Below are 14,453 nucleotides of genomic sequence, written 5' to 3'. Positions count from 1 at the left end.
GCGATAGGTGTTAGGTTTTTTGATTTGCACTCTCCATTGAAGTCTATGGGGAGAAGTTACAGCATTGCGATATCCATATAAGTCCAAGAGTTAGCGTTCATTGGGTTTCACTTGCACGCTTACATTTTACTTTCAATTTGTAATACGTGCGCTAACCCACAAGATTTAAATGTTTACTTCTGGTGGTGTTTACGTGTGAACGAAAGCAGTAAATAGTGCTTTATTTGTAATCTGGACCTTAATTTGTGTCATACAAGACACTGCTTACTCTCTGAGAAGGTGTAATGTTTAACCTTAATACTACCGAGAATTTCAGAGAAGAACTTGCCCAAAATCCCGGAGAATTTATACAGAAATAGAGCCTTGTTTTTTTTATTTACTTGTCAAAACTATATATATATATATATATATATATATATATATATATATATATATATATATATATATATAGTAATAGCGACAAAAAAGAGCACTCACTGGGTCTATCATTGATATAGCATAAAAATGCTTTTTATTTGTACAGGTAACGTTTCAGGGATTCCAACCCCGTCCTCAGACCTTACATAATACACACTAAGTCTTACCTTAAATACCCTCCACCGACTGTGCATATCGCTGTACCGGAAGTCGACCGGCGTTCTGCCCGCACCACTGCGCATGCCCAGAGCGTCGGCATGACAACCGGACCCAGCGTCATGCTTAAAAAATATACATAACACCGTGGTTAAAAACAAGAACATGGAATAAGTGAAAAACAATACAGCCTCATATTTAGTCTAAAGTAAGCACAAAAGAATTATAGTTTACCTGCTAGCCTAGTATTTAAACTTCGATCTTAAAGCACATTATGATAATTATACCTGATGTAACTTAATAGTTGTATCATTTTATTGCATTTACTTGCCTGAGAATCGATACTAACTATCTTACTTGCATTTCAGCTTTTTGGCCACGCATACTAAGAGAACTTAAATCATAATGGGCACTATATATTTCCTAAGCAGACTATACAGTGATATAACAATCTAAAGACCCTGATGCCTGCTTATTCAGTAGTTTGATCTGCAATGACCTTTTTAATGAATTAGGGGCCAATACATTTGAAATTATAAAAAACAGTGCCAATCTAGGTGGGTATTAAGCCCACCAGGTACAATAGTACCTAAATTAAAAATCCATCTCGATTCTCACTGCAGCAACATCCTATCTCTATCTCCACCCCTCGTGAGTGGTGGTATGTGATCAATGATCACATATCTCAGGTCCGCTACCGTATGGCCCTTCAGCGCAAAATGTCGCGCAACTGGTTGTTCCGAATCATGGTTTTTAATTGCCAATCGGATTGCCGTGCGGTGATTAGCCATACGGGTGCGGAGGTCGTCAATAGTTTTTCCGACATAGAATAACCCGCACGGACAATGTAACAAATACACAATATGTGTAGTCGTGCAGGTTACCCTATGTCGGATGGTATATCTCTGATTGGTTGTAGGGTGGGTGAAGAATTTGGCATTGGTTAGACCATTGCACGTAGTGCAACCCATGCACTTGTAACAACCAGGCTTAGAAGTCTGTAGCCAGTTCTTTTTTGTGTAGTTGTGAACCGGGTCCACCTTTACCAGGATATCCCGTAATGATCTTGCTCTTCTATATCCCACTTGTGGGTGTAAAGTCCCTTTGAAAGGTAATTTTTTATCGCTCTCTATGATGTTCCAATTCTTTTTCACTAGCTGATGCATGTTGTATTTATCAGCAGTGTACTCAGTAGAAAGCGTCATTCTTCTGTTTTGTTTCCGAGTGCCACTTTTCTGTAAAGCCTCATCCTGAGACATGGAGGTGAATCGTTTATCAATCTTCTTTTCTTGATAACCTCTATTCAGGAATCTTGATTTCATCTCCTTAAGTTGTTGTTGTGCATTTTCTTGATTGCTGTTGTTACAAATGACCCTCTTAAATTGCGAGATAGGTAGTGCATTCTTGAGAGATGGTGGATGACAACTTGTAGCTTCCAATAAGGAATTTCTGTCAGTGGTCTTTTTGAAGAGTGTAGTGCATAAAACCCCTGCTTCCAGATAAATTCTTAAATCTAAGAAGTCCACTGATGTAGGGCTCTTTGTCATTTTGAATTGTAGGTCCATTGAAGCTGAATTCAACATCATGTAAAAATACAACATGCATCATGCATGAAGCTGAATTCAACATCATGTATAAATACAACATGCATCAGCTAGTGAAAAAGAATTGGAACATCATAGAGAGCGATAAAAAAATACCTTTCAAAGGGACTTTACACCCACAAGTGGGATATAGAAGAGCAAGATCACTACGGGATATCCTGGTAAAGGTGGACCCGGTTCACAACTACACAAAAAAGAACTGGCTACAGACTTCTAAGCCTGGTTGTTACAAGTGCATGGGTTGCACTACGTGCAATGGTCTAACCAATGCCAAATTCTTCACCCACCCTACAACCAATCAGAGATATACCATCCGACATAGGGTAACCTGCACGACTACACATATTGTGTATTTGTTACATTGTCCGTGCGGGTTATTCTATGTCGGAAAAACTATTGACGACCTCCGCACCCGTATGGCTAATCACCGCACGGCAATCCGATTGGCAATTAAAAACCATGATTCGGAACAACCAGTTGCGCGACATTTTGCGCTGAAGGGCCATACGGTAGCGGACCTGAGATATGTGATCATTGATCACATACCACCACTCACGAGGGGTGGAGATAGAGATAGGATGTTGCTGCAGTGAGAATCGAGATGGATTTTTAATTTAGGTACTATTGTACCTGGTGGGCTTAATACCCACCTAGATTGGCACTGTTTTTTATAATTTCAAATGTATTGGCCCCTAATTCATTAAAAAGGTCATTGCAGATCAAACTACTGAATAAGCAGGCATCAGGGTCTTTAGATTGTTATATCACTGTATAGTCTGCTTAGGAAATATATAGTGCCCATTATGATTTAAGTTCTCTTAGTATGCGTGGCCAAAAAGCTGAAATGCAAGTAAGATAGTTAGTATCGATTCTCAGGCAAGTAAATGCAATAAAATGATACAACTATTAAGTTACCTCAGGTATAATTATCATAATGTGCTTTAAGATCGAAGTTTAAATACTAGGCTAGCAGGTAAACTATAATTCTTTTGTGCTTACTTTAGACTAAATATGAGGCTGTATTGTTTTTCACTTATTCCATGTTCTTGTTTTTAACCACGGTGTTATGTATATTTTTTAAGCATGACGCTGGGTCCGGTTGTCATGCCGACGCTCTGGGCATGCGCAGTGGTGCGGGCAGAACGCCGGTCGACTTCCGGTACAGCGATATGCACAGTCGGTGGAGGGTATTTAAGGTAAGACTTAGTGTGTATTATGTAAGGTCTGAGGACGGGGTTGGAATCCCCGAAACGTTACCTGTACAAATAAAAAGCATTTTTATGCTATATCAATGATAGACCCAGTGAGTGCTCTTTTTTGTCGCTATTACTGAATGTTGTTTGGATGCACCCTGGGCGGATGTAACATAAAGTGAGTGCAGAGTTCACCAGAGACTGCTATATATATATATATATATATATATATATATATATATATATAGCCACTCAAACAAATGCACTCTCAGGTCTTTTCAAATTGGAATAACAAGGTTATCTTTATTGGAACGTTTTCGGGTATATACTACCATTCATTAGCACACAGAAAAAGTCCAGCACTCACTCACAAGCTCTCAGCTAAGATTAAAAGCAAAACCGGAAGAGTCGGTTAACGCATTTGGTCAAATGGGACAAGCCCAGGTACCACGTCAAGGTCTCTTTCAGAAACCTGGGTCGCTAATACAGCCACACAAATGCAGCCACGCACACAAATATAAGCTCTTAATCAAACAAACTGGGAACAAGTCAGGGTTCAGGGACTTATGTAATCACCCTGGGCGTAAGCAAAACAAGGAAAAGTGGACAGCACTCTCAGACCGGACCCAGTACACATCCCATGGCTCCTAAACAGGCTCAGCTTTGGTTGCTACTGCACTCACTTAAAGTTACACTATTTTCAGTCACAGGCTTTTAACCCGGGCATGCCAAGGTGCAGGTCCATAGGGAAAATTACAAAACAGACAACACAAATATATAATATTTAAATAGACAACCCAAGGTATTGATCTAGGCCCATTTTGGTATATTTCATGCCACCATTTCACCGCCAAATGTGATCATATAAAAAATAATTAACTTTTTCACAAACATTGAGTTCTCACTTAAATTATTTACATACTGCTTGTGCAATCATGACATAAATGTTTGTAAAAGTTTCTCTGGGATCCCCTTTGTTTAGAAATTGCAGGCATATATGGCTTTGCATTGCATTTTGGTAATTAGAAGGCTGCTAATTGCAGCTGCACACCGCACTTCTAGTATTCCGGCAGTAAAGGAGTTAGTCAGGTAGTTTGTAAGCTTAATGTTAGCTGCAGTATAGAGATTACCCTCTCCCCTGGCACATCCCAAAAAGCTCTCCCCCCTCCCTCACCTCCCATTGGTCACCACTATCTTTGGTACTGGCAGACAGTTTGCCCGTATGCAATTTAGTTTCTTCTTCTTCTTCTTTATTTTATATATATATATATATATATATATATATATATATATATATATATATATATATATATATATATATATATATATGTTTTTTATGCAGTGTAGTGATCCTCCCCAATCTCCCCAATCCTCTCACCTCCCTGATCCCCCCTAAATAGCTCTCTAATCCTCTCTCTGTCTGCCAGTACCTATAAATACATATATGCATGTTCTCTAGGGCCCTCAACCCTATCACCTAACATTTTTTTCTGTAGTGTAGTTCTCCATCCCTCCCTCCCTCCCTCTCCCTTCATTTTATTTTCTGCAGAGTAGGGCCAACACATTCCCTCCCCCTCCCTCCGCTACTGGACCACCCATTCGCCTCCCAGTTTCCCTCCCACATACAGTTTCACCATCTTTAATGATCAGACATTTGCCTTCTTAATAAACCAGAGCACCAATCATGCTGAGGTTCCATATGTGGGCATATGCCATGAGCTCAGGAACTCCAGTTCTTGGCTGTAACTTAAAGGGACATAATACCCATATGCTAAATCACAAGTGATGCAGCATAACTGTAAAAAGCTGACAAGAAAATATCACCTCTCTATTACTGAAATCCCGAGATTGCATGAACAATTGCATGAACAATTTCAATTATTACACATTTGTTTATATCAGAACTTTGTTCCGATGTAGACAAATGAGTCCCGGCTGGAAGGGGTTAAAATTAAAAACACACCATGCTCATTTCAATGTTGACTTTTCTATGCCTTTAAGGAAGTACTGGAAGTACAAGGTGTAAATGAAACATGGTTGCTACTTTCGTTAATTTTAGGAAGGCTACATATTGACACATGCTTAAAATGTTAACATATACTGATAATTTGTATTTCTAGTAGTGTCAAGTATCACTTTGAGCTTTTTCCCCCCATCTGCAAAATATGAGAGATAAGTCGAAACAACAAAATATTTGTTACTATGGTATAAGATTTCTGTAAAAAAGGCAAGTGTGTATGATTATTTATCATTGTACATAAATTGTGACATACAAATCTAAATCTTAATTTTCAAATACAATTTTTTTTGGAAATACAATTTTTTTTTAGAATATGAATCTTTAATTACAAATACAAATCTTTTTTTTGTGAAGTAGAATTTAGTTTTTTTGGAAATCCAATTTTCTTTTTGGAATTACACTTTTGTTTTTTGGAAATACAATACAATAAAAATTTTTTGGAAGTACAATTATTTCTTTTGGAATTACACTTCCAGTATGTTTAAATAATGTCAAAAATAAATTCTACTTCCCATTTTGCTAAAGGACTTGCAAGTCAGTTCAGTAGTTTGCCTGGGAACTATCAAAATCAATATTCCCTAGTACATTCTTATTATAAAACAAGGAAGTATAAGCACTTTGGCCATGTTAAAAGCATTTTGTATGATAAAACATAAAAACATACTCTAAAAGAAAGCCACATGCTACAGAGAGTTTTTACTGCTACTATGAAAACTGTAATTAAAACATCAAAATCAATATTCCTTTGTATAGTGTTGTATGGTGCAAATGAGAATAATCACTTCTGGAATGTTAAGCCATGTTGTATGTTACATGATAGATGTTAAAAAGTTTACTTGAGATCTTGATATGCTGGGGTTGTCAGCCATTTCTCCACATTTAATTGAAAGCAAAGGAGCAGCTACTGAACTGAATGCTGTGACACCTTTAGCAAAATGGGAACTAGAATTTATATTTGACAGTGTTTTGACACTTGCTAAAAGTGTAATTCCAATAAAAATAATTTATATTCATATGTCACAATTTATGTACAATAATAAAGAATCACACACCCTTGCCTTTTTTACAGCAATCTTATTCCATAAGTTACTGTTATGAAAATGTGCTGTGAAATGCTGTCTTTGGGCTAGTTTACAAGTGGCGCGCTAATTGTAGAGCGCAAGCAATATGTGGTATTTCTCTGTTTGTGTGCGCGCATATTACATGTTGAAAGTGAACGCTTTGCTTGAGCGCATTTGATTTTAATGCACATTGGGTTAGCTTGAAATCAGCATTCTGGATAACTGTCAGGCGAGACAAAAAAGCTGCACAAAACACATTAAAAACATAATTTATGTAAGAACTTACCTGATAAATTCATTTCTTTCATATTAGCAAGAGTCCATGAGCTAGTGACGTATGGGATATACATTCCTACCAGGAGGGGCAAAGTTTCCCAAACCTCAAAATGCCTATAAATACACCCCTCACCACACCCACAAATCAGTTTACCGTATAGCCAAGAAGTGGGGTGATAAGAAAAAAGTGCGAAAGCATAAAAAATAAGGAATTGGAATAATTGTGCTTTATGAAAAAAAAAATCATAACCACCACAAAAGGGTGGGCCTCATGGACTCTTGCTAATATGAAAGAAATGAATTTATCAGGTAAGTTCTTACATAAATTATGTTTTCTTTCATGTAATTAGCAAGAGTCCATGAGCTAGTGACGTATGGGATAATGACTACCCAAGATGTGGATCTTCCACGCAAGAGTTACTAGAGAGGGAGGGATAAAATAAAGACAGCCAATTCCGCTGAAAATAATCCACACCCAAAATAAAGTTTAAATCTTATAATGAAAAAAACTGAAATTATAAGCAGAAGAATCAAACTGAAACAGCTGCCTGAAGTACTTTTCTACCAAAAACTGCTTCAGAAGAAGAAAACACATCAAAATGGTAGAATTTAGTAAAAGTATGCAAAGAAGACAAAGTGGCTGCTTTGCAAATCTGATCAACTGAAGCTTCATTCCTATACGCCCAGGAAGTAGAAACTGACCTAGTAGAATGAGCTGTAATCCTTTGAGGCGGAGTTTTACCCGACTCGACATAGGCATGATAAAACAAAGATTTTAACCAAGATGCCAAAGAAATGGCAGAAGCCTTCTGACCTTTCCTAGAACCGGAAAAGATAACAAATAGACTAGAAGTCTTTCGGAAATCCTTAGTAGCTTCAACATAATATTTCAAAGCTCTAACTACATCCAAAGAATGCAACGAGTTTTCCTTAGAATTCTTAGGATTAGGACACAATGAAGGAACCACAATTTCTCTACTAATGTTGTTAGAATTCACAACCTTAGGTAAAAATTTAAAAGAAGTTCGCAACACCACCTTTTCCTGATGAAAAATCAGAAAAGGAGACTCACAAGAAAGAGCAGATAATTCAGAAACTCTTCTAGCAGAACAGATGGCCAAAAGAAACAAAACTTTCCAAGAAAGTAATTTAATGTCCAGCGAATGCATAGGTTCAAACGGAGGAGCTTGAAGAGCCCCCAGAACCAAATTCAAACTCCAAGGAGGAGAGATTGACTTAATAACAGGTTTTATACGAGCCAAAGCTTGTACAAAACAATGAATATCAGGAAGACTAGCAATCTTTCTGTGAAAAAGAACATAAAGAGCAGAGATTTGACGTTTCAAGGAACTTGCAGACAAAACCTTATCCAAACCATCCTGAAGAAACTGTAAAATTCTAGGAATTCTAAAAGAATGCCAAGAAAAATTATGAGAAAAACACCAAGAAATGAAAAACTTCCAGACTCGATAATATATCTTCCTAGATACAGTTTTACGAGCCTGTAACATAGTATTAATCACAGAGTCAGAGAAACCTCTATGATTGAGAATCAAGCGTTCAATCGCCATACCTTCAAATTTAAGGATTTGAGAACCTGATGGAAAAAAGGACCTTGCGATAGAAGGTCTGGTCTTAACGGAAGAGTCCACGGTTGGCAAGTGGCCATCCGGACAAGATCCGCATACCAAAACCTGTGAGGCCATGCTGGAGCCACCAGCAGAATAAACGAACGTTCCTTTAGAATCTTGGAAAAAGAACTATAGGCGGAAAGATATAAGCAGGATGATACTTCCAAGGAAGTGACAATGCATCCACTGCTTCCGCCTGAGGATCCCTGGATCTGGACAGATACCTGGGAAGCTTCTTGTTTAGATGAGAAGCCATCAGATCTATTTCTGGAAGTGCCCATATTTGAACAATCTGAAGAAATACCTCTGGGTGAAGAAACCATTCGCCCGGATGTAGTGTTTGGCGACTGAGATAATCCGCTTCCCAATTGTCTATACCTGGGATATGAACCGCAGAAATTAGACAGGAGCTGGATTCCGCCCATACAAGTATTCGAGAGACTTCTTTCATAGCCAGAGGACTGTGAGTTCCTCCTTGATGATTGACATATGCCACGGTTGTGACATCGTCCGTCTAGAAACAAATGAACGACTCTCTCTTTAGAAGAGGCCACGACTGAAGAGCTCTGAAAATTGCACGGAGTTCCAAAAAAGTTGATTGGTAATCTCACCTCCTGAGATTCCCAAACCCCTTGTGCTGTCAGAAACCCCCATACAGCTCCCCAACCTGTCAGATTTGCATCTGTTGAGATCACAGTCTAGGTTGGAAGAACAAAAAGAAGCCCCCTGAACTAAACGATGGTGATCTGTCCACCACGTCAGAGAGTGTCGAACAATCGGTTTTAAAGATATTAATTGAGATATCTTTGTATAATCCCTGCACCACTGGTTCAGCATACAGAGCTGAAGAGATCGCATGTGAAAACGAGCAAAGGGAATCGCGTCCAATGCAGCAGTCAAAAGACCTAGAATTTCCATGCATAAGGCTACCGAAGGGAATGATTGAGACTGAAGGTTTCGATAAGCTGAAACCAATTTCAGACGCCTCTGAATCAAGAACACTGAATCTATCAGGAAACCTAAAAAGGTTACCCTTGTCTGAGGAATCAAACAAACTTTTTGGTAAATTGATCCTCCAACCATGTTCTTGAAGAAACAACACTTATAAAAGACTGGAAAGGTTCTTTCTAGAGAAAATGAGCAAAGGGAATTGAATCCAATGCTGTGGCCATAAGACCTAAAACTTCTATGCATATATAGCAACTGAAGGAAATAATAGAGACTAAAGGTACCGATAGACGGAACCCAATAACATTATCCCTTGTCTGATAGAGACAAGGACAGTGACACAAACTATCTGGAAACCTAAAAAAGGTGACCCTTGTGTGAAGAATCAAGAGCTTTAGAAAAGAAGATCCTCTAACTATGTCCTGAAGAGTAAGTGAATCATATGAGATTCCGCATCCTCAGAAAATAATCTGAATGAAAACAGAAAAATGAAAATATGCATTTATTGTATCTAATGAAAACAAATAATGCTATCAAAGACCATAAAAAGGCAAAATAGTTTGAATAAAACTCCAAAACCCTGTTCCTCAAAAGGAACTGGAAGAAATACCCCAGAAGATTCCAGGTCTGAGCAGCGCTTGAACCCTATTGGTGCCCAGCCATGCTTCAACAGTACCCAAAATATATAGGACAGAAACACAGTTAAAGAAAGTGTTAGCCTTGCTGGAATAAAATCAAAGAAATTTGGACAAAATAAATTTCAAAGAAGCCTTAACCTGCCCCTTACCAACCAAGCTGGAATACGGCACGTACATCGCAAAATTAGGGAGCTGATTTCGAACTCCAATTATAGACATGTTACTTGGGAAAGAACTCAGGAATTCGTTCCTTAATAAGAACAACCAAACTAGTATAAGCTTAAAGTTTTAGTCTTAGAACTCAACCTTGAAGCCCAGAGTAACCGTTAAGAATTGAATCCAATTATAAAACAAATAATTGATTATCTTAGAACAAAGGAAATATGGATTTTTTTTTTTTTAAATCACAAAATTCTTCTAGCTAAAAAAGCTAAAGACATAGATTAACCCTCATTTGCGAAAATATTCAATAAAATGAAGACACAAATGAAATTATTAGCATGATAGTCCAGTTTAAAGGACCAGCCAATACAGTGGACTTGCATAATCAATAAATGCAAAACAACAAGACAACTGCAACAGCACCTAGTCTAGTAAATGTTGTCCCTTTAACAATGCTAAAATAAATCATAATCTGATACTTGATCTTAAAGTAAACAGAGAAAATGAAGCAATTGCAATATCCAAATAAATCACAGGACCAAAAAAAGTACCTGAAACTAAATAATTTTCCATAAATAAGATACAACTATCTAAAGGAAAATAAATACTATTTTGCTATAGAAACAATAGCATAATTAGTAGAATTAGAGATAGCCCTAATAAATTGGAGAACCCTCCAAATTGAGTTTAACTGCTGGCAAAGAATATAGTTTAAAACCTTTGAAGAAGGAATAAAAGAAAATTCTCAGCCTATTCCATTCCCTAGTATAGGGAATTGGAAAGAAAACCTCTAAAGAAATAAATAGGCAGAAATAATGTCAGCTAGTCTTAAAGAACTAGTTACCTTAATATCCAAAATAATCAACACCTTTTCAACAAAGAACAAATGTACTTTAATAATTGAAAAATAATAAAAAAGTAGATTTGTTAGTGTCAATATCTGATGAAGAAAATTTCTGAAAGAGAAAAAAACATCATCAGAGAAGGATAAATCAGTATGTTGTTGGTCATTTGAAACTTCAATAATTAAAAAAGAAGTGAAAAAGACCTAAAAATTTTATTAGAAGGCACGAAGTCAGACAAAGCCTTTAACATAGAATAAGAAAAATATTTCTTATAAGTCTTCTAAATATTTCTTGCAAGAAAAGAAAATATATAAAGCATAAATACTAATGGATTCCGCATGTAAAAGTATAACATAATAACTTATTACAAACCATAGCTAAAGATAAACATTTATAACATTTAAAATAAATGAACTTAGCTTTGGTAGAACTGAAACTCAGTTAAGCGTTTTTCCAAAAGTGGCTTCTGATTCAGAGTCCATTTGAGACATCTTGCAATATGTAATAGAAAAAACAACATATAAAGCAAAATTGATCAAATTCCTTAAATGACAGTTTCAGGAATGGGAAAAAAATGCCAATGAACAAGCTTCTAGCAACCAGAAGCAATAAATAATGAGACTTAAATATTGTGGAGACAACAATGACGCTCGAATTTTTTAGCGCCAAAAAAGCCGCCCACATTATTTGGCGCCTAAATGCTTTTGGCGCCAAAAATGGCGCCACATCCGGTAATGCCGACATTTTATGGCGCAAAAACGTCAAAAAAATGACGCAACTTCCGGCGACACGTATGACGCCGGAAATGACAAGAAAATTTTTGCACCAAGAAAGTCCGCGCCAAGAATGACGCAATAAAATGAAGCATTTTCAGCCCCTGCGAGCCTAACAGCCCACAGGAAAAAAAAAGTCAAATTTTAAGGTAAGAAAAAATTGAATTATTCATATGCATTATCCCAAATATGAAACTGACTGTCTGAAAATAAGGAACGTTGAACATCCTGAATCAAGGCAAATAAATGTTTAAACACATATATTTAGAACTTTATATAAAAGTGCCCAACCATAGCTTAGAGTGTCACAGAAAATAAAACTTACTTACCCCAGGACACTCATCTACATGTAGTAGAAAGCCAAACCAGTACTGAAACGAGAATCAGTAGAGGTAATGGTATATATAAGAGTATATCGTCGATCTGAAAAGGGAGGTAAGAGATGAATCTCTACGACCGATAACAGAGAACCTATGAAATAGACCCCGTAGAAGGAGATCATTGAATTCAAATAGGCAATACTCTCTTCACATCCCTCTGACATTCACTGCACGCTGAGAGGAAAACCGGGCTCCAACTTGCTGCGGAGCGCATATCAACGTAGAATCTAGCACAAACTTACTTCACCACCTCCACAGGAGGCAAAGTTTGTAAAACTGATTTGTGGGTGTGGTGAGGGGTGTATTTATAGGCATTTTGAGGTTTGGGAAACTTTGCCCCTCCTGGTAGGAATGTATATCCCATACGTCACTATCTCATGGACTCTTGCTAATTACATGAAAGAAAATACATTTAACAGTACAGTTACACTTATATTTACACTGTCTGATAAAAATTATTAAACAGAAATTGTATTAAAAAGTTATAAGGACTTAAAGATATGAGGTCTCAGGTGTTATGTATGTGTATATATATATATATATATATTTATATATATATATATATATATATATATATATATATATATATATATATATATATATATATATGTTTATGTGTGTGCACATATGTATTTACGTATTTATATGTGTATATATTAATTTACAGACATATATAAACTTATAAACACATAAATACATATATACAAAAAGAGAGAAGCGCTCAACCTGGGAACGAACATTAGCATAATAGCTTGTCCTATGGCTAGTTATCACCCTAGGAGCAGCCTCTTTTTGCTCAACATGTTCCTTTCACTGAGAAGAACTCTCCTGTAGTATATCAGTCTGATCCTAACTAAACAGTGCAGTCCAGTCCCTAAATACCAGGCAATCCCTCCCTGAACGAGAGAAACGGCAAAACCCCAGACACACATTTTGGCCTAGTGTGGACTTCGTCAGTGAGGTGCAGCAATATCCCTCTAGGAACACTGAGCAATGGGTCCACGTCTGGTTTCCCGCATCAACCCTATGGAGACTTCCTTCAGGGTCATCCTGGGAACAAACATTAGCATAATAGCTCGTTCTATGGCTAGTTACCACCATAGGAACAGCCTCTTTTTGCTAAACATGTGCCTTTTACAAAGGGTTTACGTGTGAGTAGGGTGTTAGTTTTTTTCCCTACTTTTCACACTCCTTTGAAGACTATGGAAGAATGTGTTAAGACGATCACAATATTATTACTTCAGCTTTTTGTGCGCATCAGGTTAGCATGCAAGCGAAAACGTTTTGCTTTCAACTTGTAATACACGTAGTATCTGAAACATGTAAAATGCTTACTTCTAGCACTAAATAGCGCTCCACTTGTAATCTAGCCCATAGTGTTTAACTGTGTATGTGCTGTAAATATTTAACATTCCAATTCAAATAGGGGAAAATGTTTTAAGTATTTTTAAATAGATTTTCCTATATATATCTGTAGATATCTATACCTATATATAATTATATATATATATATATATATATATATATATATATATATATATATATATATATATATTTACAATTTAGTGGAGAGAGACCTTATAATCCTACAAATAATCTGTTATTTTAAATGCACTGTAGATATCCTGCAAATTTAATCCATGGAGTTTTGGTGCAGATCCTAGAAATAACAATTTTTTTACCTGATTAAAGCGAGAAATGGAAAAGGGTAAATTATCCCTTATTTTTCCAAAGCAAGGGAATTCAGCACTCTTTAAATTTTAACATTGACTTAATTTATTATCATCATATTTAAGGGCACCCATTTGATACAGAGAAACACTTATGTGAAAGTTACATCCAATACATCATAGCTGTAAAAACATCTTTAACCAACTATGTAAAGCCTACGTTTTCATGCCCCTGTTGGTATCAACATACAAATACATTAGCAACATACTAATACAGTATATCTAAATACGGAATAAACTGAGCCCTCAGTATAGAAACATTGTAGCCAGTTCATTTAGCTTTAGAATATTCTCTTTTACTTGCTAGAATTTCATTTTTATCCTCCAGTTTTTCAGACAAAATTGGGGAAAGAGGTGCACCTCATTTTGCTAGAATTCTGCAGGGAACTGAAAACACAAAAGTCACTGTGGTTACGCTGCCTGCTGAACGCGGCTTTTGCCGCACACAAGGTCCATAGGCAATAATCCTCTAAACCGCAATTTAGACTTATGTTCACTTTAGATTCTCAGAGTGGATCTTACTGTTGTCATTGCATGATACTTATTTCAGCACATACCACTTCCACTATAAGACTTCTCTCATCTTGCTTCGGCTTATCACGTTAACCCAGGGATCTCA

Source organism: Bombina bombina, chromosome 3, assembly GCF_027579735.1.
Source record: "Bombina bombina isolate aBomBom1 chromosome 3, aBomBom1.pri, whole genome shotgun sequence".
Taxonomy (NCBI): Eukaryota; Metazoa; Chordata; class Amphibia; order Anura; family Bombinatoridae; genus Bombina; species Bombina bombina.
This window is presented reverse-complemented; position numbering follows the sequence as displayed.